We start from the raw sequence: 27,220 nt of genomic DNA on the forward strand, positions 1-27,220 counted from the left end.
TTTTTTTCCTCCTTAAAATGAGAAAATCTGGGTTTTACCGCATCTTTCTGTGGTGAATGGAAAACCCAGCTACCTGGTTATCATTTCACAGTTGAAGTTTTCCAGACGAGTATTCTCAAAATTTCTATGAAAGCCCCAACTAGGCATTTCTGATATTTTGAAGGGACATATTTTCCCTTAGGACTGGGTTCATAGTATTGACATCCAGGGCAAGGCAATATTGGCCTATAAAACATTAGTGTAAAGTATCAAAGGAGTGCAGATGCTTTTTTGCCAGAATAGAGAAGTGAGATTTTTAAGCTGTGACTCATTAGTGCAAATTTCTTTGAATAGAAATTGTTCCACACCAGTGACACCTTTTCCCAGAAGCAATGCAAGCAGTTTTAATCAATGATTGTACTTCTAATTAAAACTGCTGAACAAAGATTTAGAAGTTGTTGATGGTCATCTTTAATTTTATATAAAATTAACTGCATTGGAGGTAAATATTGTTAAACAATATGCTCACTTTTTTTTCATAAGTCAAACTCTTATATCTTCAGTAGGTTAGGGGGAAATAACTTCTTCTTTTTTGTGATTTCACTAATATGTTGCCTGTGAAGCACCAATCCAAATAAAACCCCTTTCACTTGAACCTACTTTTAAGAACTGCACTCCCAAAAGAAAAGAAAAAAAACCTGATCCTTCAGGAAATCTCCTGTCTTTTCAAAGATAAGACTGTCTAGTCCAGTGCCTCTAATTGTTGGCAAGGTGGATGCTTGGGTGCAATACATAACATTCCCAGTTTCAAGACGTTTTGCTTGCCTAGACAAATAAGTACACTGAGTTCACTTTTTTACTACCCTTGGCCAGGTGTTTCTTTGCTGTTGCATTTTAACTACTCTGGCCTACAAAAAGTACTTGGGGGTTTTAATCCAGAGAAATGGGGTCTGGAGAACTTGAGCAGTCACAAGATTACTGGGGGGCTAGACCCAATGATCTTGCAAAGTCCCTTCCAGCCCTAATGTCTATGAAAACGATTAAATCTACTTTTGCAGAAAGTGACTGTGAAAGCAGTTCATACCTTTTGTAGTTGGTACACTTACATCTTTAAGTACTTGCACACACTGTGCAGTCCTGTGGGAGACTGTACATGGCAAATAGGCTTACACAGAAGGGGTGTCATGACTAATTATTGGACCCAAGTTCTCTCATGTCAGCTTAGAGTACAGTTGGCATAAATGCAGTGTGCCATTGATGCAATTAGCAGGCAACCTTCAGCGTAAGGGAACCACATAAGCTGACTTCACGTCATTTTACCTTGAATTGCTGCCTTCAGCCTGAAGAGCTATGAAATTAGCACATTTGAGATGGCAATAGATGGAACAGTTGGGCCCACTGACTCTGTTCATTCAGTTAGCTTTCTAAGCTGCCAGCTGCTTTTCATGTACTTATGATCTACTCAGCGCCAACTTTTGCCTAGTGCTTCTCAACCAAGTTCCTGTGACACCCTGGGGTACCCTGAGATCTTTTAATGGTGCCACAGGGTGCCAATCAATATTAGCAGTTTGGTGTACAAAAAGCTTCATGTGATCATAAGATAAGCCCAGAGATTTCATACAGGAGTATGTAATGATAAGAATATTCTGACCTGTTGTGGTCTGTCTGAGTTCTTTGCAACAGAAGAATTGCTCTTCTATTCTTCCGTAGTAAAAAAAAAAAGAGTCATAGTTGTGAGAGAGCATTTTCCAAGGGTTATGTTAATTCTAACAAGTTGAGAACAACTGATATAGCCAGTGGCTATTACTTCTGCTGAAAGTAGCTGGTAGCTAGCTAGCTAAAAGAAAGCAGTGAACATGCAGTGATTTGTTTATGTCTCACTTTGCAAGCTAGTTCTTTATTGCCTCTCGCCCAAGCTATTTCTATGTTGATTTGAGGAGCATGGTATATGACTTGGACTTTGATGCTAAACACACAGCGTGATTATCTTGTATCCTACTATAGAGTTGGAGGACTGTGCAACCGGGTTGGGTTTTTTGTTTGTTTTTTGCACAAAGCTCTGCAGTGCAGTAAGGGATTAGGCATTTGGTCAGTAAATGCTTTTGTTTACTGCCCTATCCAGCAGGAAAGCATCGATATAATAGCATTAATACTAAAGCACAAAGATCAGTCACCAACATAAATTATATTAATGCAGATCAAATCTAAACTCGCCTAACATCAAGCTTTCACAGTTACATTTGCTAGTCTTTTCTTTACTTGTTCCCTTTTGTTTGGGTTGTTTGCAGCATACAGGATATGCTATGTTACACCAGTCAAGCTTTTAGGGTCAGAAAACCTGACTGTTAGTCTAAGCTGCAGAGTTTAAAATGAGAAACAACTGGACAAAACATTCACTTTGATTCAGGAAATGCAGCCACATGTCTCCAGTGGCTCAGACCAGAAGCTGGGGGCGGAGGGAGCACTAGAGCACAGCTCTCTGGCAGCATGGGCAGTGCATTTGCTTCCTCTTCCTGCTGCCCCTGAGGTCTGTGGGATTTGCAGTCCAGAGCCACAGCAACAGGACTCGGCAGGGTTGCTCATCACTTCCTCTTCCTGCTCCCAGGTGCCTGTGGGATTTGTAGTTCACAGTCACAGCTAGCAGTCACTTTCAGTAATTTTAGTAGGGAAGGGCAGCTCTGTACTCGGGAGGGAGGAGGAAGGGGGGTTTAACCCCCTTCCCTGGCCCCATACCCCAGCCAGGGTTTGCCCTCCCTTCCTCAAATCTTCTCTGCTGGAGCAGATAGCCCAGCCCAGGGTTGGAAAGCATGCTGGGATGCTGGGGGATTTAACTTTAAACACGAAGAGGTCTGGGACCGAAGTTTGGTAAACTGGCTTGGCCCAAATCAGTTCAGTCTGATGCTACATTCAACCAGGTTTATCTTAAACCAGTTTCACCCATTTTGAAACTGGTTTATGTGCACTGAACTTCTGTTCTGGTACAGTTTTAAACAAATTTCTGATGACTTAAACTGGTTTATGTGTAACTTTTGTTCCTATTAATGTCTATCAGGACAGATGAGCATATTGAGAACAGGGCTGAATCCTGATATAAAAATAGTTTTCCTTCTGTGGTTTTAGGTAGCCAGTTAAGGTTGTTTTTAATATAACAGTGGTTTGGCTTTCAGCTACTCTTTTAAATTAACTAGAAATACTTTAATGAGATCAGATCATCTTAACACTGATTCAATCTCAGAAGTTTATGGGGAAAAGCTGATGAAAATGACTTGTTACAGGGAAAGACTTTAAGCTTGAAATAATTATAAATCATGATATAGGATTCCATGCAGAGGTAATCTGAGCAGGGTGCGGGGCCCGGGGGAAATCAGCCTGTGCAGGGTCCTGCCACCAGACACAAGCCAGTGGTGGATTCGGGGGGCGGGGGGGTGCCGAGTGACTGGAGGCAGTAGATTCAGCGGTGGTGGTGGGGGTGTTGCTGAGCAGCCAGATGAGAAGCTGGCAGGAGTGCAGAGTCACTGTGGCCGCTCCACTCAGCTCTGCAGGGGCTCCCCAAAGCATGGGGCCTGGGTTGGTCACCCTGATTTGCTCCCTGTCCTCCCTCCCCTAGCTGGAGTACTGTATCCAGTTTTGGGCTCCACAATTCAAAAAGGATGTGGAGAAGCTTGAGAGAGCCCAGAAAAGAGCCACGTGCATGATCAGAGGTCAGGAAAACAGACCTTACAATGATAGGCTGAGAGCCATGGGACTCTTCAGCCTGGAAAAGTGCAGGCTCAGGGGCAAACTGATGGTCACCTATAAGTTTTTATAAAGGGTGTTCACCAAGATCTGGGGGAATGTTTGTTCACCAGAGCACCCCAGGGGATGACCAGGTTGAACAGTTATAAACTACTAGAAGACTGTTTCAGACTGGACATAAGGAAGAATTTCTTTACTGTCCAAGACCCCAAGGTCTGGAATAGCCTGCCACTGGAGGTGGTTCATGCACCTACTTTGAACACCTTCAAGAGAAACCTGGATGTTTTTCTTACTGGGATGCTATGATCCCAGCTGACTTCCTGCCCCTGAGGCAGGGGACTGGATTCTGTCTTCTGAGGTCCCTTCCAGCCCTGGTGTCTGTGAAATCTCTGAACCCAGGGACTACCCGGATTCCATGCTTCCTTCCATTCTGTGCAAAGGGATGAAATTGGTATGTATTGAAGTAGCATGCCAGAAAGGCATTGTTGCCATTCTAGAAATGGATATAACCTCTGTGGTAACCCTGGTCATTCAGGTGGGAGGAAGGAAGGAAGGAAGGCCCTGCTGAAAGCATATTGCCTGATAGAGTAGAAGTCAAGACAGCACAGCAGAAGAGCTGGACCTCTCTTGTGACCTTTGAGGTTTTTCTCTTGGAAAATAATGTGGCTTCTAATTAGGCTTTTTGAGTAGAATATGACAAATTGAGTAGAATATGGCTAAGGATCTCTATGATACTTTTTCATGAAATGATTCTTCATGTGAGTAGTTACTTCTTCATTCTACGTATAAGATGATCTTTTGCTCTCTCTTTGTAAGCTTTTTGTCTGGACTTGAAATTTTAAACCATAAATGTTGTACCTTCTTGAATTCTGTTATTTAAATATTGTCATAACTGTAGTTATATTGTTTACAAATAGCAGACCACTCTTCTCCCTCCGACCAACTAATGAACTCAAGCAGAGGCAGGAGGAATTGACTTGCACATCAGATCAAATTTTGGTCCACGTTTTTGTGATATTCTGTATACAGTGTATGGCATATATTCTAGATATTTGACAGTCAGAATCTGTTATGGAATGGAGAAAAACCCTCTAAAATAGTTTAATGATAACAACTAGGAACAAATAATATCCTTGAAATCTTTATGGCTCAGGCTTCCTTTTGGGTGTAACTTGTGATGCAACTTTTTACTTCGCTAGTCTGTTTTAGCTTGTCCCTTTCTGTCAAGGTTTTGATGCAAAAAGCTTGCGGTCCGTTTCTTTGGAGGCTCGCAAAATCACAGACACACACTTACTAGCAGCACAAAAGGTGTATTTGCAAATAGGGTCAGAGCAGAGTCAAAGACTCAGATTACTCCGAACCCCTGAGGAACTTTGCAGCCCGTATTTATCCTTTCCCTCCTGGGCATGTGTGCAGAAACAGGAACTCTTACAGCTCATTTCTGTTTCATACAAACGTGTGTGGTTACATCACCACATCCATCGCATGTACATTATAATTAACTACTTAAGTATGCAGGGCGGAGAAGTAAATATGCATCAGCTAATTGCACATGCTCGGAAAGTTCTTTAGGTCACCAAGAGTTTAAATCCCCCCCCCTTTCAAGGACACAGTCAGTTGAATTCCAGCTTCTGTGATCTGCATGAGAAAAGCTAGGGGGAGGCTGGGGGAGAGTGTGATTTAGTATAAGAACAACTGTGGCAAGGCTGGCCAAGGAAAAAAGTCCTTGGCAGTGTTTTTTTCTTATCAGGTACGAGATGCAAACTGTGCATTTCTAACAACACTCCATTTCTAACAATATTATAACAATACTCCATTTCTAACAGTTTGGTAGCATTTATCATTTGCATTATACTTAAGGTACCATTCTGGCATTTGCTGAAGTTGTTAGGAGTTTTGTCATGGACTTCTTTGGAGAAATAACCTTAAGAGCCCTCAAACTGTGGCCATCTTGTTCTTTCCTCCCCCATGCTTCATAAACATGGATAAAAAACTTTGCCTACAAGCATTGCTCTGTATGTTATGTTCAGTGTAGCTAAATCAAAGGTTAATATTTTTTTTTTAAATAGGCTCCACACAGCTGTTGGATATGCTTCATCAAGTTTTGCAGTAAGCAGATGGCTTCTAAAACATAAATGTAGCAAAATACCAGGACAGTTCCCAGATCTGCTCTGGTATCTCAGTGACACTATTACAGAAATATGCATATCGGTCATGACAAGGTGCTGTATATACACCAAGAAGAATTTGTTGGAAAGCAGCCACATTAATTTCAACTCTGTAGAAAATGCACAAAAATAAAACGTTTACCATCTGGAAAATGACCAGAGTTAACAGAGAGAGATACTTCTGAGAGCTCAGTTGCACACTATCTTAGCTTCATGTGGATAGCAAAGCACAGTAGCATCTCAGCTGTGTCTTGTCCTGGTATAGGAAGAAAAGCAGTATATTAGCCATGTGCTGGAAGAGCAGAGGGTGCTCAAGGTGAATCTCTGTTAATAGAGAGAAATTGAGCAAGTACTTTTTCTTTTCTTCTGTTTTTCTTTTTGAAGTCCTACAACTCAGCTATCTATTACCAGGAAAAAGAGACTGGTAGTAGCCTTGGAGTCAAATGTTATATTGTGCTTGGCCTTGCACAGGATCAGAAGAAAGAATAGGGGGCACATCTTACTACTTTGGGATGTCAGCATTTTGTTCAGCTGCTGTTCCAACCAGTCAAATTAGGGCTGTGATGGTGTAGGCTGTGGCCCTTCCCATAGCTCCAATAGCTTTGTGGATGAAGAGAGGAAGGGGTGAGAATAAAGAAACTTCTACTTCGTTGTGGGGGCCTGGGATGTGGGGATTCCTGAATGGCTGAAACAGCTTATCCTGGAGCTCCTACTCCAACAAGATCCTCTATTTGCTACTAGCTTCTGGTGTGTTTCCGGATATACAAGTATATCCAATAGCCAAATCTGAGTTGGCTATCCAAAATATGACAGTGACATTCAAAGTAAAAGTATGTAGACAGATGTCCTTAACGTGTGTAGCCATGTGATTTGCATGTGAAACCTTTCTTAGAAACCAAAGTGCAGGGGTTCAGAAATCATAAAGCCACTTCTTAATTTAAATTTGAAGCTTAAGTGTTTCATTTTGTTTTGCAGACTATCATCTCTACTAATACATAAAATAATAACAAAGTAATTCTTCAACTGGTGGAGCAACAGAAGCAACGGTAAGATATATCCTTCACCCTTGAAGCCTCTAGTTCAGAACACATTTGGAAGCAAGAAAGCCAGATAGCAAATACATGATGCAAGACTTGTTTGTTTTAAATTTTATTTTGTAATCTGGTTTAGAAGTACAAAATTAAGTCTAAAAGTACTTCCAAGTCTTGCTGAAGTTAATAGCAATCTTTTACAGTCTTTTGACCCCAGTCCGTAACAACTTTTTTAAAAACCATATTACAGAATATGTGTGACCATAGTAAAATGGACTCTCTGGGATTTTTCTTAGAGTAGAACCTGAATGATTCACAGAGTTAGGTTTCTAATCCCACCCTGTGAAGATAATGGTGTATGAATTAACCAGGGATATACAGCAGTCAGCAGTGTGGAACTGCTAATGAGCTCCAGCTGATTGGAGAAACTTCATCCTTTGAAATAAAAGTAGCAGAAAACAGCTGAATGGCTTGTTCTGAATTAGGGAGCTTGCCACAAGTGAAGTGGTTGTTGTTTTTTTTTTAAAGTATCCCTTCATATTTCTCAGCACCGCTTTCCCAAAGCTGGCAAATTGCTTGGGGCCAAATTGGCCAAAAGGAAGCAGTTAATCTTTCTGTTGTCTCCAAGAGCTGCATGACAGTGCACTGTCTGTTGCTTGGGGCAAGTTGATAGCTAACCTTTTACTTTTGCATTCAGTATGTTCATTATACTGCATCATTATTATCTGTTTTATCAGCATGTAATGGAATTTGGTTAATTTTTGTCAGGATGACCTAAAGTCCCATAGGTAAAAGAGATCTTGTGCATCACTCAGTGAGACGCACAGACGTTTAGCTTTGCCTTTCCAGTTCATCTCTTGCTTTAAGATTTGAATCCATACTATTTAAAAATCACCAAGTTTAACTTTTGGTGCTGTTTGGTAATGCAGGGCAATTGTACAAATTGCTTCTTGACAGTTGCCACTGTTATGTTCAACGTGACTACAGCAAATTCAGTACCCTTTTGATTCTGAAGCCTTCCATCCTCAAATATAAGGCCTGACTTCTAGTCAGGCTGCAAAACCCAGGTGTGGGTAGTGGAGTATATACAAATTTGATAAAAGGGTTACCATTACCAGTGCTGCCATAATGCAATGATCTATCTTATTGTTGAGAAGGTGACATATTGAATTAGCTGTGATCTCTGTGACAGCTTTTGAGCTTGTACATTCCACTGTTCATGCGAGATTTAATTTGAAGTAGTTCAGTCTGCTAGGGCCATTTCTTATTCTCCTTTGTTGGCCTGATATTTTTTTTAACTAACAAAAGAAAATACTTGTCCTAATCCTCATGTGGGTGTATGATTGGCCTATTCTAGACTGCAGGTTCAATATAGAACAATATGAGGTATTCAGTTTTTTAATGCTTTCTATTATAGATACCATTTATTGTTTTATAGGCAAAATTCATCTGATTTGTTAAACACTTAATGTCTACAAATTGTTTTTTGTTTAAATCTGATTCCAGCTGCTTTTCTTGTGTATTTTTCCCCCCAAAATGACAGTGGGAACCTGGAATAAGTTTTTATGTGCAAGAAGTGAGATGAATAGAGGTGTAAAAGGAAAAAAAAAAGTAGTCAGACAGATGATTATTGCTAGATATTTGTAAAACATATGAAATGGTAGGCATCATAATGCACTGAAACATCTGATTTGGTCTTTGGCTATAGCAGAGCTGCATCTTTTTAGAATGTACCGTGCATACCATTCTGCTTACCTGCTGACCGAATCCTAAGATGGAAGCAGCAGGTAAAATTCCCTAGAGATAAAAACACAGCACTTCTCTGATGCATTATTCTCTATCAGCCAAGGGAATGAGATTCCCAAAGTTGTTTTTAAAGTTGGTGCCTGTGTGTTATGCCAGCAGACAAGCTTGAACAGGAATCTAATACAAACCAGTCTGTGATATTAAATAAAGCCCATTAATTCCATTTGTTCAGTTTTACCATCATAAATTAACCAGTGAATTACAGAAATGCTTTTTAATTATTTTTGCAATTGCAGCGCTATTGCTGAATCACTTAAAACAGTCCATTTTTCCTGGATTAAGCAGTACTTGGTAGTAGCCATAGCCAGTTTGACTTTCTTAGTTATATTATTGCACTGGGTTCTGGAAATAAAAGAAGGTGGTTTTATCTCATAAGTGAGGTACTGAAACCTTTATGGTTCCTGCTTTGCATAACTGTCTCTCTGTAGCCTACCAAGTCTAGATGCCTGCAACTACCAAGTTCCATATTAGTATCAAGTTTATGCCTACTAACATTAAAGAGTTTGAGCCCATAAGAGTTTGGATACACCCCCCTTCCTCTGAAAGGAATCAGTAAAATGTAGGCTACTTACAGATGTTCAGTTTCTCCTGGGAAAGACTATGCTCTCTCAGGAGAAAATATTAGTGCATAGACATTCACTACTTTTTCTCTCAGAGCACAAATGGCCACCCAGGGAGAAAAATAACTTGGGAACAACCATAGTGAAATGGTTCCCTGGAGAATCTCTCTCGGGAGACTGAACATCTGTACAGGTACTTATCTGAGAGAAGCCGCAGAGCAGTCCTCTGGAATCCTAGAAAGTTTTTCTCCCTGCCCTTGCTCTGAATGAGGGCTCCAAACCCACATCCCAGACTAGGGCACTACCTGCCAGGTTACAGTGTGTGGGTGTTTCTACATGTACATTAATGTGCTTTAGATACTGCACATTTAGTTTAGTACTTGCTTAATAAAGTACTTAATGCGCAGTAACTAGAGTTACTATGCAGTAGTGCCAATGCACGGTTATTTTGTGATGCTTACTGTGCATTAGCCTAGTAACACTACGCAGCAGGCTATTAGCATGGTTTTTAACCACCATGCTATTGCTCAGTGTTTATTAGGCTAATATGTAGTAAACATCTTGTGTAAACATGCCCTGTGGCAGTCTCTTTCCTTCTCTGCTCCCCCTCTCCTTCCTGATGAGTGAGTTGTGTGACTGCGCTTGGAGGGTCCTTTTGGAGTTTAGGCTTCTAAATGTCACCTAAATCCTGGCAACTGGGGAGCCAGTTTGAATCTGTCCTTTGTTGTCTTCTGTCTTATACAGCATCATGACTATTGTCCTCATTTAATAAACAGTAATATATAAAAGTGAAGGTCTAATAGCTGTTGTTGGAGATGGGTATTCAGCATACATTCCTTCATTTCTAACTGGCAATCCACACCATTGTACTACTTCAACTTATCTCAAGATTTGTGTGGTGTGATCTAAAGGCACAATTATCAAACTTATTTTCATTTGTTACCACAGCAGAATTTGAATGGGCATCTTTACCAATGGCAAACAATTGCATCATTTGTCTTCCCTCCATCTCTGATAAGTTTCTTTTAGGCTAATTGCTGTGCAGATATCTCAGGTCCTAAAAGAAGCAGAGCTAATTGCGGGCTGACATTTTAAGAAAAGTAGCTTAAGAAATTTTTTAGTATTCATACTGTCTGGATAAAAGCTCTGGTATGTTTCTATACTGGAGAATGAATCATTGGACTTTGATGTTGTACACTAAATGAGCCTTTTACTACACTAGTAAATTGCAGTTGAATGAATTCTGCTGAGCTTTGTTTAGCTGGGACTCTAGCCATTCAAAAAAAAAAAGGTGTAGTCAGAAAATACATTAAGGCAATTGTTCTCAACCTTTTTAGACTCAAGAAACCTCTCAGAAAATGTCAGCTCTTAGTTAAAAATCAAGTGAAAACTACAGAAAAATAATAGAGCAATTCTTCTTTTGCAGAGAACTCAGACTATAACAGGACTGCATGTTTTAACATGATGGATTCCTATTTGAAATCTCTGGGTTTATCTTGTAAATCATGTTTGCACACTTAACAATGCTAACATTACTTGGCACCCTTGAAAAGATTCCAGGCACCCCAAGGTGCTGTGGCACTCTGATTGAGAATCACCACATTAAGGTATAGGGTGATTTTAAATTAAGTGATCATCAAAGTAATGAACCTCCATCTTAGGATCAGTGGGGAAGGACAGGAATTTAATGTAAGATTTAAGACCTTTAGAAGGGGCAATTTAAAAAAAAAAAAAAAGCCAACACCTTTTATTTATTTTTCAAGATTTTCTTTACCCTTTTCCACTTTATGTATTGACACAACGAATGACATTCTGCCCCTTTTCAAGCCATTGGCAAGTTTGCCATTAACTTCATTGGAGCCAGAATTTCATGCCTACCATGTTGAAATGGTTGTATTTATTGTGTGTCTTTCCTGCTACCTTAACAAAATCAGGCATATTCTGACAGCATGAAATTATATTATGTTATGGTAAATTCTGCAGCCCTTGTGCAAACATTTTCTTTTTTTTTTTTTTTTTTTTTTTTTTAAAGAAAAAGGTTTTGCTGCCAGAAACTGTTTCTACCTATGACTAAAACTGCCAAAACTATGCTGGTGAAAGTGTTTTGTGTTTTTTCTTGTGAAAGTAGCCTAAAGCCCAAACATGGCAGTTTCATTTTATGTATGAGCTTTTTTCATTTTTTCTAATGATTTTGAAGGGATCTGTGTTTTTAGAAATTGAAATGACAATTTTTTTAGAAACAGTGTACTGCATAAGACTTGTTTTTTTAGCACTGTAGCTTTGTCTCAAATGTGGTGTAACTTTAAAAAAAAATGTCAACTGTAGTGGGCTGTATTGCTGCTTTAAAAAAGGCTCAGTCCTGTTTTCTTTGGAATCCCTTGTGCAGCTCTATATGACTTCAGTGGGGGCAGCACTGGGTCCAGAAAAGGAACAAGCACGGAAAAGAGTTTCAAATAATAGTAATATCATGAACTCTACAGTGTGTTAATTCATTAATAAAATGTGTGTTGGAAATACTTCAAAAATGTTATTTCCATAGGTTAATTCTTCAGTCTATCTAAAAATAAATCAACAGTCCATCTGAAAATAATTGTTCTAGGATGCATTTACTTTGTTCATGTCACCTATCCTTTATTTATCATTCCTCTATGTATGGTCAGATAAATTGCGGGGAGACTGGGAAATGATCCTATGATTATGAACTTAGTTTGTACTATCCTATTTGATGCTTTTGGAGTGTTTTTCAGACAGCTTTAAGGGTCATGACAAAGGTGAGTGGGCAGCAGCAGTTGTGCATAATCACGTAGCAGTAGGAAAGTGGCTAGACCTTCATTTTCTAACACTTTCTGTAAAGTATAGTCTATTTTATTAATTTTAAATTCTGTCTTTGTAGTTTTATGTGAGCCCCACTGGAATGCCTTGCCCAATTCTTATTTTTAAATCTGTATCAAAAATTAAAATTAAGATGATCTTACTAGTGATGTTATGTTTTGACAGATCTTGTCTGGCCTACCGCCCTAGAGGTTGTCTAATCTGGCTGAGACGCCAGCCTGACTTTAACATGCGAGTCTGTAGTGGACAGGAACTAAGGAACTGATCCATGAAGGCAACTTAAACAGAATTTAGCTGATCAAGGTCCAAAAAAGTGACCCAGAAAACCCACAGTAATCTAGTGACCATAAAGTCCCATTAAGTGCATAAATGAATCCTGTTCCTATGTTTTTGGTCTTGAAAGGCTCCTAAACCTGGGCTTACATGTAGAGATTCCCTGGTCTGAGTAGCTGTTTATGCATTTTTTCCATTTGACAGTCATTACACAGAAGAATGACTTCTGTGAGCAGGGTCTGTGACTCTAGTCTCTCCTCTTACAGTTGAATACCTTACCTGTTAGTCCATAGCCAGGCTCCTCCTTGTTTGCTCCAGTAAGAATGAGAGAAGCTAGGCCATTGTTCAGTCTGTAACCTAACAATTAGAGTATGGGAGGTAGGAGGTATGGGGTTGACTCCTTTCGGTGTCCTATAGCCCATACCTAAAGCTCTGACTCTAACCACTTGGTCATTACGTCAAAGGTGACCACCAGCAATTCTGCTACCTATCCTGCCTCAATCAATTGCTTACTTTCAAAAGAAGGTCCTGGATTTTGAGTAGTTGGAGGTATCGGTAGATGGCTCTGAGTGGGTACCTAAGCTCCAAAGAGAAGTGGCAGTTCAGACAGACCCCTTTGCTCAGTGTTTCCTATTGGCTGGATCTGTGTGGCTTCCTGAATTTTTACTACTATGTTGATAGGATAGCTACAACAATTTAGTCCAGGGCATTGTTTGTCTCCTCTAGTTGCTGCTTTAGTACAAATAATAAATATTTGTAACTAGGGGTATGTAGTGGTTGGAACATCTGAGTTTACTGGGGTATTATTCATGATGGGGGAGAACAGAAGATAAGAGGCATTTATCTAATGGAAAACGGTAATCATTCTGCCATTCCCTCCTTTTTTCTATTCTTCACAGTTTCCACATGCATACGTCTTACGTGAGTATTCTGGTCCCCTGTTCCCACAGTCCACATTCTCTCCCATCTTGCCAGTCCATGGCCCCTATATACACACTCTTTTCTGTGATCCATGGGCCCTTTTTGATTTCCCCCTCAGAGTAAGTTCATCTGATGTGTGCTAAAAGACCATAAACGCTAGAGTTTAAACTTCTTTTCCTTCTACTCTGTGAGAAGGAATTCATCACACAAGTCCCTGATTCTGTTCTCACTGAATCACTGACCATCTTTGGGGAGTTTTATTGGCTCTAAAGAACTTGCTTGAAATAAACTGGACAATGTTTTGTTATTTCGCCCCCCCCAAATGTCCTTATCTCTTTCTAATATACATAAAGGCAGACAAGGTTTTCTGGGTAAATCCTATTATCTTTTATTAGACAACTAAAATAGTTGGAAAAATTCTTCTTTGCCAGGTTTTGGATACATATACTCTTCTCCATTTGAAATGTCAAAATTTGATATCTTCCATGTTTCAGGGGGGTAGGTTGTAGCCGTGTTGGTCTAAAGACATAGGCAGGCAAGGTTCTCTGGGTAAATCTAATATATTTTATTAGACCAACTAAAATAGTTGGAGAAATTCTTCTTTGCAAGCTTTGGGTACAAGCACCCTTCTACCCAGAGGTTTACAAAGAAGAATTTCTCCAACTATTTTACTTGGTCTAATAAAATATATTAGACTTACCCAGAGAACCTTGTCTGCCTATGTCCTTAGACCAACACGGCTACAACCTCTACCCCTCTAATGTGGATAACGCATTTTTATCATCCTCTATTGAAGAATGCATCTTGGTTCAGAAAGGGTGCTTAAATATGTGCTTTAAAGTGTAAACTTTTTATGTTTTCCTAAGTTCAGCCTTAATTCACAATAGATGAAGTGTGTTGTCTTAAGTAAACTATAAGATTTTAAAATAGTTAATAACTAATGAAGAATATGGTCAGATGGCAGATTGCCAGTTACTTCATATCACATTATTGTTCATCTTTTTAGTATCATGGGGCTGAGAAACCATGCTGTGGAAGATAACTTTTTTCCCCCTTAGCAGCAGCATCTGGTTCTTTTACAAAGCCAGCAGGTGGTCATATTAGCAATTTAGGAGCAGCCTGTAGGCTGTGACCTGTGCTCTTTTCTTATCTGGATTCTGTTTTCTTTTGATATCTCATTAAGTCTGATGAATCTAGGTATTGCAGCTAAAATGACTTAAGTAATATGCATCATAGTACTTGGCTGGGGAATAATTTAGTACACAACAAAAATATTTGGTGCCGTCTCCTAACTTTATATGTAGTAGGATGCTGCTGGAAAATCCAAAGTGAAAGCTGTGGAACAAAGAGAAAAAATGTACTAAAATTATTTTAAGTCTAAAAATTGAGTCTCATTTTGACCCAATAATTGGGTCAAAAGATTTATTTTGGTTTTTGAAGTTTAATATGTAAAATCCTTCCCTTCCTTCCAATATTTTTCACTGCTGCTTAAAATGTGAAATTGTCTTTATGTATTATGAAATAAGCCATAACCAATTGATTAAAGATGTAAAAAACAAGCATTTATCCATGGTTTATATATGGCCAGTTCATTAAAATCATTCAGGAGATTTGTACTCATCAAAAAATGTATTTAAGATGCATTGTAATGAAAGTCGCTGTGTTGAACAAAACAGGATTATTCTTAGAAATCAGAATGGAAAAAAACTGTTTTCTTTTCAAGAAGAAATGGTACATTTTGAAAATACTAAAATCTACAATTTGGGATTGGCCTTTCCAAGTGCTTTGGATTTCATAGGAAAAATAAGATGAATGTAAAAAGCATTTTGAATTAAACAATCTTCATGCTTTTAAATTCTTAGATTAGAGACGCAAAGATCATTGTGATGATTTGTTATCCTGTATAACACAGGCTATAGAACTTCCTTAAACTAATTGTTATTTGAAGCAGAAATACTCATTTTATTTATTTATTTATTTATTTTTTAAGTTCTAGTGACTGAAGATCTACTACAATTCCTCGTGAACTATTTCGTGTTTAATTACCCTTTCTGGTAAAAACTGTCTCTTGATAAGCGTGAATGTGGTGCACTCACCTTGTTGTACCTCTTAAACTTAGGGTGCCTGCAGAGGTTAGAACCCCACTCTAACTCGCGGCACTTCATGCAAAGCACCATGAGTTAGAACACATTCCCTCCCATCTGACCCAACAGATGTTTGCCTGTTGTGTTGGGGGCTGGAAACAGCCTGCAGTGGCTCCGGCTAGAAGGTAGGGGTGCTCCAGCAGCCTCCAACAAAGTTGCTAAGATGCCCCTTTCCCCGTCCCTGCCTCCTCTCTCCCCGCTTTGGGGCTCTCATTGGGGGAGGGAGGGGGAAGAGGAGGGAGCTGTAGGTTGCTTTGAATGGCTAGAGCTAAGGGGGATGGGTGGGAAACAGCTCCTTCACTTTGCAGGCCCTTCCAGCTCCCCCCTAGTACCCCAGCCAGGGAAGCTTGGGGCACCCTCAAGGCAAAAGGGCTCCATTTTACCCCCCTTCCCCTCCCACTCAGCTCTGGCCATTCAAAGCAGCCATCAGCTCTGTGCTGGCTGCTCCCTATCGCTTTGAATGGCTGGAGCTGAGGGGGCTGTCGTCAGGGGAGGGATGCGGCTGGTAGCACTGGCCCAGCCCCACCCCTGTGTGAAAAACTAACCCTAGAGGAAGCACAAGTTCCCTAAAGTGCTCTGCTTTAGAACACTTTTAATGTAATACCTCATTTGACATGGGCTAATTTTTTTGTGCGATTGGCCATTTAAAAGTGCTCTGCACCCATGCATATGTGTTATGTCCTGGTTGTAGAACGCTTTTGGGGTCTGGATCACGTGAAAAATGTTAGTTGTGTAAGCATCCATAACATGTTAGATCAACCAATGTTGTATGGGAGGGTAATGTTTTCCATACAGAATTCTGGCTTTCTGTACAAAACTTATTTTTTCTGTCACATCCCAGTGTGTCACCTGCAGCAGCAGATAGTAGGATTCGGGGAACCTGGTTAAATTCCCAGTGTGCCTTTTTGCTTTTCTTAAGCAAGTGAGTATGATTCCTGTTGTTTAGTTTCCCTCTCTGTGAAATGGGAATGATGATACCGTGTTTGTGAAATGTTTTTGATGTCTCCATATTCAAAGAACTGTTGAAGTGCTAGATATTATACTTATTCACCTTCTGTAGCCGTGTACAATTTGAGCCTGATTCTCATCTGAGTCCTGTTACAGTAAATATGGAGTAACCTCACTGGGGAAATCATAGATTCATAGATTGTAGAGTTGGAAGGAACCCTGAAGGATCATCGTGTCTGACCTCCTGCCCCAGGCAGGAAAAGGACTGAAGTCAGGCGACCCTAGCTAGGTGCCTATCTAGCCTCCTCTTGAAGACCTCCAAGTAAGATGATAGTACCACCTCTCTTGGCAGCCCGTTCCAGATTCTGGCCACCCTTACTGTAAAAAATGTCTTCCTAATGTATAACCTGAATCTACTGTCCACTAGTTTGTACCCATTATTCCTAGTTACTCCTAGAGGTGCCATGGTAAATAGTACATCTCCAACTCTCTGTTGTTCTTCCTTGATAAACTTAGTCTGCTACAAGGTCTCCCTTCAGATGTCTCTTGTGAAGGCTGAAGAGATCCAGATCCCCCAACCTCCCCTCACAGGGTCTTGCATGGAGGTCACTGATCATATGAGTGGCCCTCCTCTGGACCCTCTCCAGATTCTCCACATCCCTCTTGAAGTGCGATGCCCAGCACTGGACACAGTACCCCAACTGTGGCCTGACCAATGCCACATAGAGGGGGGAGCATCACCTCCCTCGATCTGTTGGTCATGCATCTGCTAATGCACGATAAGGTGAGATTGGCTTTGTTACGCTGCCGGCTCACGTCCATTGAACTCTATAGGAGTTTTGTCATTGATTTAATTGATTTTTTTTGTTTGTTTGTTTTCCAAGTGACCATCTTGCTGACACTTTTATAAATGTGTGTGCGCTTTCCTTTCTGATGGAGTGGCTTCTCGGGAGGAAAGAAGTGAACAAAATATTTTTCAGGATGAGGTGCTGCTGTAGGACTAGGGGAAGAATGGAATGGGAAGGTTAATGCCTAAAAGGGAGTCCAGATTAAAATTAACACACTGTACAGGTTGTGAGAGTTACAATTAAGAATTTATCATAGAATCAATGGACTGGAAGGGACCTGGGAGATCATCATGTCTGGTGCCCTGCCATAGGCAGGAGATTAATGAGCAAAAAGTAGCATAAAGAGGTGCTTATCCAGCCTCCTTTTGAACACCTCTAAAGATGGCAACCACGCCACTTCTGCCGGGAGTGTGTTCCAGGTTCTAGTTACTTGTATGGAGAGGAAGTTTTTCCTTAAGTCCTAAATCTTCCCTCTATTAGTTTGTGACCATTGGTCTTCATCCTCCCCAGGAGGGGTACCTTCCTGAAAAGTTGCTCCCCCAGATCTTGGTGCTCCCCCCGACATACTTGGATGTCAGGTCACCTCTCAGCCAACTCTTACTCGGGCTGAACAAGCCTTGTTCCTGGAGTCTCTGCTCATATGCCTTACTTTCCAGGCCCATGATCATGTGGGTGGACCTTCTCTGCATCCTCTCAAGCTTATCTGCATCCTTCTTGAAGTGGTGCCCAAAACCAGGCACAGTACTCCAGCTGTGGCCTTATCAATGCTGAGTAGAGAGGAAGAAGCACCTCTCTGGATCTGTTGGCAACTCATCGGCTGATGCATACCAGAGTTCTATTCCCCTTGCTGGCGACTTTCTCGCTGTTGGCTCATGTTCATCTTCTGGTCAGTTGTGACCCCCAGGTCCCATTCAAATGCTGTGCCAGCTAGTGGGCTACTGCCTATCCTGTAGTTATGGTGCAGGTTCTTTCTACTCAGATGAAGGACCCAACACTTTTTTTTTTTTTTTTTTTTTTTCCCTGTTGAACCTCATCTAATTCTGATCAGCCCATAGAACCAGTCTGTCTGGGTCATCCTGGATCCTTACCCTACCCTCTGGTGTGTTTGCATTTCCCCACAGCTTGGTATCATCAGCAAACATAATCACAGAGCATTCCACCCCTTTATCCACATCATTAATATATGTTAAAAAGCATGGGTCCAAGTATCGATTCCTGTGGGACACCATTGGAGGCAGCCCTCCAGAATGAGTCCGTCCCATTGATTTACAACTCTCTGGAACTGGCCTCTAAGTCAGTTATTCATCCACCTCACCATAGGCTAGTCCAGGCCAATACTCTACAGTTTATTTGAGAAAATTTCATGGAAGACAGAGTCAAAGGCCTTACTGAAGTCTAGATAAATTATGTCTACCTCAGGTCCCTTGTCCAGATGGTTAGTTACTTGGTTGTAAAAGGACACCAGGTTTGTTAGGCATGATTTACCTTCTACAAAGCCATGCTGGTTGTTTCTGAATACCCTGTCAGATGCAAGCTTGTGATCATGTTCCTACCACAATATTATTTGAATCTAAGACTTGGCATGCTTTGTCCCTTTCTGCCCTTGTGGTGTCTTCAGTTGTAAACAGTTGTTTTATTATGCTTATGCCTAAGAGTTCTTCTTGGGCTAGGCTATATTAATGAGGATAACAACAGTTTGTAACTGCAGGGATTTTCTTTGGATTTGAAGTGCTGTGATTCTTTAAACAGAAGTTGCATGTGTATGGAGGGGTGAGGATGGGTGGGTCTTGACTGAATGTACAGAAGTTGTTTTTTACCTTCTTGGAAAGGAAAGACAAGATACCCTTATCTGCTATTTTTCTTTCACTGTTGCTGAAAGGGAGCAGGTTTGCAAAGGGTGAGGGAATGTGAGAAATGTTTCTGTTTGTACAGGATATGGACGTGAATGGAGGTTTGGCAAGAGTGGGAAGTGTGGTTGAGATGGGCAGGGTGGAGATCTGTTCTCTTGGGTGAGAAGTTGGGAAGTGGAATGGGTGTAATGGAAGTTTTAAGGTTTGGGGGTTCTGTCTGGAGAGTCTGTGGTTTTCATTGCAACTTCCCCTGAGCTGCCATTGGATAGCAGCTATAAATCTACAAAGTAAAGAAACATCATAGAGGGGAGGAAGTTTATTTCCAAGGACAGTAGTAGCTGAAAATTTCATTTAATATATGGTTGACCGAAAACTTCATGTACTGGCCTATATATCAGTTAAGTAGTGAAAAAGAAGGGTTTGCATATTTTGGCACTGAGATTTCGTTGAAAGTAGGCTGCTGGTGTATTGTATTGTCACAATGATTATGTGCTGTGCTTCTTATGAAGTTTGGTGCTGATGCAAAACCTTCAGGTTAGGTGGAGAGAGATAAAATGCTAATATTTGTGATGATGTACACATTAGGGCTTTTCAGACCACATTCATCCAAGTTTCTCTGGAGAATTTGAGCTGCACTGTGGAACTAGGCATGGGCCTGTCAAAGCAGCTTCTGTAGAAGAACATATACAGCTTCTTGTACTTTGTGAATGGGAGCAAATATAGTCCACTTCCCATTCCATTAAATAAAGGAGATGAACAGATCTGCTTTTCTTGCATTTTAAAACTGGCTTAAGACTCTTAGTTTTTTCAGTAAGTAAATGTTGCTGGATTTCTTGCATAGTGCTGTTTCCTTCACTTGGGCTTGTTGTTTTGTGTTTCATACTGGCAAGGATTTGTTTGGCATCATGATTTCACAGAAAAATGTTGCACCAAGGCATAGTGTTGCAGGAGGTCTGCAGTTCTAGCTTTCCTACAAATGTTTTTCTTTAAAATATTGTAGTTTTGTACGTTTTTGTAGGGGGGGAAATAGTTTTTATTTTATTTTCATTGATAGGATTTTGAAAATAAGGTGCTGTGTGAAATTGTTTTTAGAAATCACAAAGGCATGTCAACATGTTGGTGGCAAATGCCAAAGTAAATTGAGAAAAAAACACAATGAATGTGATTCGTAGCTTGGATACTAGTAACTGGTCAAAGAGTTCTGTGCATTTTCATTGGTATTGCATTCACAACAGCAATTCTATTTTTTTTCAGCTGTGAAAAAAAGCAAGCCCTTAATTGGCACGGCTACAGTATTTTCCTGTATATCATCAGTAGTGACCATGACTAATGTAGTTAAAAAAAAAAAAAAAAAAAAAAAAATCAACATTGTTTGTAGAGAGCTTATTTTCTTTCTGTAAAATGAAGGCTCATGTTTTTTTGTGATTTGCTTTAATAGGCTTCATGGAAAACATTATTTTCCAATCTTTTTAGCTGCAGAGCATTTTACAAACATTGGGTCAATTTTATTTCTGGAATTAATGGCGTTATAGTCCACAGCGGCCTCCTAACACCTATGACAAGTTCAGTCCATTTACTAACAAACAACTTTCTCACGCCTTTCTGAAGTAGATGACTATCAGTATTTTCAGTTTACAGATGAAATGATTAAAGCAGAAAATGGTAAAGTCCAGATTCTCAAAAGTGGCTTTAATTTTGGTGTGCCCAACTTTAGAGAAAAAAAACAAAAAACAATTTCTTAGGGCTGAGTTCTCACACCTGCCACTGACTTATCCTGTATCTGTCTCCATGCTGGTGCTGAATCAAGTTCTCCTGAGTCTTAGGAGAACTTAGGCAGTACCTTAGGTTAGGTACAGACATTCAAAAAGACTGAGGTGGAATCAGTCTAAATTGTTTTCTGTAAGCAGCGTATTTTAGATATGCAGAGAACAGAACATGCATTTGCCCTTTGGGGTGGGGGGAAAAAATCTTAGACTGGGTTCCACCATTTTTTTTTAAACCAGTCTATGTGCTGAACTTCTGTTCTCTTACAGGTATAGACTGGTTTCGTGTGTCGAACTTCTGTTCTGTTACAAGTATAGGCCAGTTTCCGATAACTTACACTAGTAAAAGTGTAATGTCTGTATCTGGCTAGTCTAAAGACCATGCTCCCTTTCTGATGTCTCACTAGTCACAGGAAGAAAACCCCCAGAAGCTAGTGCTTTAGACACTGTCCTTAAAAAGAAGGTTGCTGAGGCTTATACCTGTTGAGGCCTGAGTCTTGACAGCTATTATGCAAGTTAGACATGGTATAAAAATAGCTCAAAGATGCTTGCATACCTCTGACATGCCAGCAGAAGTCAAGGTGCATTTTGCTGGCAATGGACGTGTTTCAGGACCTATGCTTTTTTTCTGGATACGTTTATTCCATGGCCCTGACAGAAAGTGATTCATATGGTCTGTTGTCATAAATACCAACAATAATTCATAGGATTGATGAATTCCCTTTTTTGTTTTCATGTAAGTTGTCTCCTGACATCATTGTAACACACACATAAAATGATGGTGATCTGTACCCTTGAAATACCTAGGACCTGTTTTTTCACTGGAGGCACCCAGAACCAGAGGCTACTGTAGAAAATTTGACCTAAACAGTTTACCTTACCTGGTGCTATAAATTAGAGGGGTGACAAAGAAAATTGGCAGTGAGTTTAATGTTCGAGTCTCTGGGTCTTCTCACTTAAAAAAACCAACAAACAACAACAACAAAAAAAGCAGCTTCCTGCTTGATATAATTTGCTGAGGTGAATGTTTTTTGTGTTTGCTTTTTTTAAATGCATTTGCTTTCTTTTACAATGTTTGTATTGGCTTCATCTTTCAAATGCAGCTTGAAAATTAGATTAAACAAATAGCTACATAAGTAAGATCTTAAGTGATCTTTGGGGCATGCTGTCCAGGGGGTTGTAATGGTGATATGGCAGTGGGGGAGAATGGAGGGGGTGGGGGGCTGTTCCAATTTCTCACTGTTTGCAAATTTGAGTTGAAGGGAGGAATTGATCGGTCTACTTTTAATGCCAATTAAAAATGAAATAAAACAAAACAAACACAAAGAGACCAAAAGCCTCGAGATGGGTGGTGTGTTTTTCTTACAAATGAAGCAGTGACTCTTACCTGTTATAGTGCATATCCTTCCCTTGCCTCCATACCTCAGAAGGTCCCAAGTGCTGTAGAAATGATGTGGCTGGGCTATGCAGGAAAGAACTATTCAGTTAGCTCATGCTTCAGAAACTCCCTACCCTTGCTTGTCAGGGAGCCTTTGTTCCAAGACATCTCCCTTGGCATTTTTATGCATCTGGGAGGCGAGCCAGGGGTGGGACTGCTGGATTGGTGACAGTATGCAGAAGCAGTGGGGAGACTTTAACCACAGGGCTGTGGTAGCAGAGCTGCTCTCTGGTCACTACTGCTGTGTGGCCTAGGGAAAGATTGTTTCCTTCCTCTAACGCCAAGCCCAAGGGCTTGGCCTTGTCCATAAGGGTTTAATATTATGCTTTTAATTGTAGTTGCATGGGTGGTGTGAGTTGGCAGTTGGCCACCTAGGTGTCTATACCCCATTCAGTTAGAGAAATGCCATGACAGCTTTCACTGTTTTTATCCTTCTAAGATCATGTTCTCATCAGGGCAGTCTGTTAATCTGTTGACATTGGTCTTGTGTCCAGAAAGGGGCCCTGAGGAACAATGACAGGTTTTACTTTCCTGCCTAAAAGGTTCTGACCTGGGAGGATCATTTCAAATTTTCATTGCATGTAGTGGGAGTGATTAGGATGCCACCCTATTGCCTTGCCATGCAGTTGCCCAAGTGTGTTGGTGGAACCTTGACTTTCAGATCCAGCAGTCTGTCACCTCTACATAACTCTTGGTTTCTTCTGGGTAAACCTAAATTGGCAGATCAAGCTCTTACTTGAATCACAGAGCAGTACCAAGTTTGTTTGCGACCCTTTCATATGTGGTTGTGACCCACGGGTTGAGAAACGCTGTAATTTTCTCCTTACCGAGGGTGGTAAGGCTCATTCTCTGTGCTGTCAGTGCCTAGACCAGGGGTGGGCAATTATTTGGGTGGATGGGTCATTTTTAATGAGTTTTGGTGACTGTATAGTCAAAGGCTATACGTCTCCACTTCCTCCCTCCTCCCCCACCCTGGTTGCAACTGGCATGGAAGCCTGAACCTGCCTGCAGCTTTAGCTTTAGCTTTAGCATGCCCTAGCACCCTCTCTACTACCCTGCCTGCAGCTGAAGCACACCTCTGGAAGCTGCCAGCTGTGTTTGGGCAACTGTGGATGCAGCCAGCAGCTGCCAGTTCTGGACTGGGGGAGGCTGGCCAGGGTGGGGTGTGCTACAGTGGTTGGCGGGTGGACTCTGGGTGCTGGGGGAGGCATTGGGGTGTGCTAAAGCTGCGGGCTATGACCAGAGTGGAAGCCTGAACCTGCCCGCAGCTGTAGCCCAGCCTCCCCTCCCCACACACACACCCCTACAAGCTGCCAGCCATATTTGGGCAGCTGTGGGCACGATCAGTAGCTTCCAAGTCCAGACTTGTGGGCAGGAGGAGGCGGATGCGCTACAGCTGCAAGTGGGTTCATGCTTCTGCATGGGTGGCAGCCCTGGCTGCCTGGTACCACGCAGCTGCCAGAACCAGATCCATTGACTTGGTGGGTGCCTGCTCAGGGGCTGGGTCTAGTCAGTTAGTGGGTTGAATTTTGCCACCCCTAGCCTAGCCTGCTGCTATTCAACTGGCATGGAGGAGCAAAAAGTGACTGACACAAATCTAGAGTCCTAAGGAGCAGAATGGAGAGCAGGGCTAGACTAGGGACAACAAGCAGACAGACAGGAGTATGGAGGAGGGACCCAGGGTTGGAATGGGGAATAGCATCAAGAGACAGTTGGGGGAGGTGGGATGTGCTGGAGAAAAGGGAAAACAGGAACTGGAAATGCTGGTTCCTGTTCTGCTCCAGGAGCTGGCATAGGGCCAAGGATCCTGGTCTCAGCATTCCTCAGTTGTTACAACTCTATTGTCACCTTCCTTGCAGTGGCTGGTCCAGATAAAGGAAAACAACCTATTACTACTACCACTTTCCCCAGTGATTCAAGTGATTTTTTTTTGGAACAAAATTGATTTTGAAATTTGTGTAAATACCACCATATTTATCATTTTGTTTCAGCCAGCCATAGCTCCTGTGTTTCTCTAGGAGTAAGATCAGGTGGCCTTCATGGCCCTGGGGCTGGGGAGTTGGGCAGGGAAGTCAGAGAGGGGAGATGGAAGTGGGGGAAATTCAGTACAGCAGGTTCTGAGTGTCTGGAGGGTCTGGGAACAAGCGCTGTATGTGTGAACAGTGGTATGCAAGGACTGCTCCCTTCATGTGTTCCTGCAGTACAGATCATCTTTTGGGACATGGGGAGGGACAGATCAAAAGTAGGGCCACAGTGCTGCTATGGTTTAGGTTTTGACCTATGCAGAAGTGTATGAATTCCCCTGCACACTAGGAATGGTGGGAGGAATGGTGCGTGGGGGTCTCCTGGGGTAACCTTACTAGCTTGAGTTATGGCTAAGGGCTAAATTATGGCCTTCTATCTGCTCTGTTGTCCTGTTTGGGCCTTAACATTCCCAATTTCTTTTTTCTGTTTAACAGTACAGAATGGCAGGTTTCCTTATTTCTTTCTTGATTAAGTTGTATTTTAGCTTTGATTTAGATTAACAGACCTAGGGAAAATAAACTCAAGTGGAATGTTTCTTAAAGAGAAAAAAAAAAACACCACATGATTGGACTGGTATCTGCATTTATCTTGTTCACAGATGGAGGCTGAGATGATAATCTGCACACTCTCTTATTTCCTTCCTTCCTGTTGGGGCTTTCTGATGTATCAAGCAACTTAATATCCACTGAACTCTGAATATTAAGCCTGCTCGACTAGCCAGTAGCATTCAGAAGCCTTTGCACTTTTCTAATACAGCTCTAATTGATCATTGAAAGGCAATTTTTAGCAGAAAATTTCTAGTGATGGAAGATACTTTTTGGTACTTTGTACATTTGAAAATGGCTTTACTTCTACCCTAATGGTACAAACTCATTTTTTACTAATTCTTTGCTCATTGACTCCGTACATTGGATATTTTGCAATAAGGACACCTGATGTGTGAGATTTTGTTTTTGGGGTTTTTTTTAGTCTTTTATTTAAAAAGAAAAAGTCTTTTAAGAGGCAAGTGCTCTGAAATCAGAGCTTGACATCAGTGTTAAATATTAAGTGGTGCCTTTCAAGATTTAGTGTATGACTTTTTTTCCCTGCCTTTTTCTTGTGGAGAATAAAGGGATTTAAATTTAGAAAAACTCTTCTTACTACCTGACTTTACTGCAAGTTTGTGTTACAATTTAATTTCAGACTGACCATGAATGTGACGTTGTTTTGGTTTGTAGCTCGTTCATCAGGGGGTAGAAGAATCTCAGTGGCATTACTTGTTATATCTAATCCTCCAGCAATACTTGCAGTTATGTAAAATTTACCAGTAGGCACCATTGCTCTTTGGCACACATTGCAGTTTAGAAGCCAGTGGCTCAATCGTGTGTGTCAGAAGGGAACTAATAGTAGAATGCAGCCAAATTTTCCCCTTGGGTTCCCTGCAGAATGAAGTTCAGCTTAAAGAAACCTGATATAGCCCCAACACCAACCATGTGGGCTAGGGATGGACATCACTCACAAACCAATTGAAGTGATCAGAAACTGGTTTAAACCTGTAACAGAATAGATGGTTTTTAGTGCACATAAATCAGTTTGAAAATGGCTGAAACCTGTTTGAGATAAACCTAGCTGAATGTAGTATCAGACTTAACTGATTTGGGCCAGACTGGTTTATGCAATGTCTGTCCCAGACCCCTTCCTGGTTTTAGTTAAACTAGACTCCTTCAGCATCCCGGCAGCCTCTCTGGGTGGAGCTGTGGCAGAGACTGCAGGTGTATGCCTGACTTGCTCTTCCTCCTGCCCCCCCTTCCCTGCTCAAGCTGGGATTTCCCCCTCCCTTCTGCCTTACACGAACACCTCTTGGCATTAGCTAGCAGACTACATGCTGGCTATGGTCCATGCTATGGGAAACTGGTTGCTTCCTTGGAAAAGCTGTTTAAGAAGAGCTTGAACTAATGGAGAGAGGCTCTGTTTTCTGATTGGGTGATAAACATTGAGTTATCCACTGCCTGCTGGGCTGCTCAGGAAGGGAGGAGGAACCCCTCCCTAATCAGAGTCCCACCAGGGCCTGGCCATGCCCCCCTCAGCTCAGCCCTGTGGAAGGGAAGAGGACGGCTCTAGTGCACCCCCCAGCTTCTAGCCTGAGCCACTGCAGGCATGTGCCTGCATTTCTGGGATGTCTGTATGATTACAAACTGGTTTAGCCTAACCAGGTTAGACTAACCTGCAAAGGTTGAATGAATTCAGGCTTAGGCTTTTTGAATGTCTGTCCCTAGCTGTGAAGACCCTGTACTTCCATAGTCACTTCATATTTCCCCGGTCTTCATTCAGCTGGCAAGAAAAATCAGCAGGTTTTCCACTAGACTAAGAGAGGAATAATACCGCTTCCTGTACCCCTTGTGATGTATATGTTCTGTTTTGTCCAACATCTTTGCTAGTCATGGATCTGTAACCCTCTGGTGTGTCACTAGGATACAAGAAGAGAGAACTTTTCCGTAAAGGCAACTCCATGGCCTCTCCCCTCAATCACTGTCGTATGAATCAAAGCTCAGATCTGTGTATGGAAGATCAGCTGCAGGTACAGATCTCTGGGGAGGGAAAAGTGGTGTCTAGTGTTTAAAAGGGTTTCATGAGACAAAATATGTATGTGGATAAATTTAGCCATGAATTTTTCTGCTTACACCACCATTAAATTTGTCCCTTGAAGTTTATATATGTGCTTAATTATTTTTGTTTCTCTTAAAAATATTTTTCCTCCCTCATTTAACAACCACCATTTTTTTCTTTACTGTAGGGAAAATGTAAGATGATGGCAGCATTTGTGCTCATCATCACTAAAGACGGTGGGTATTCTAAATTATTATGTTTTTATAAAATACCAAATCTAAGATCCACAATAGGATTCTAAAAGAGTTTAAAG

The 27,220-nt window shown here is 41.2% G+C and overlaps 1 protein-coding gene across 7 annotated transcripts in view; it reads left to right on the forward strand.

The window, feature by feature from the left end:
* Positions 1–27,220, forward strand: part of TIAM2 (TIAM Rac1 associated GEF 2) — a 272,880-nt gene that overhangs the window by 42,549 nt on the left and 203,111 nt on the right. For 5 of the 7 annotated variants that reach the window (XM_090041639.1, XM_090041634.1, XM_090041664.1 and 2 more), the window contains one exon: positions 6,858–6,928. The exons of 1 other annotated variant lie outside the window; for it this stretch is intronic. The gene's annotated coding sequence lies outside the window, so the exon portion shown is untranslated. Of the gene's footprint in view, positions 1–6,857; positions 6,929–26,771; positions 26,879–27,220 lie in introns of all 7 variants that reach the window. One more of the 7 variants, XM_090041651.1, reaches the window with a different exon arrangement.

This window comes from Crocodylus siamensis, chromosome 1, assembly GCF_052110815.1.
Source record: "Crocodylus siamensis isolate JL-2025a chromosome 1, ASM5211081v1, whole genome shotgun sequence".
NCBI lineage: Eukaryota > Metazoa > Chordata > Crocodylia > Crocodylidae > Crocodylus > Crocodylus siamensis.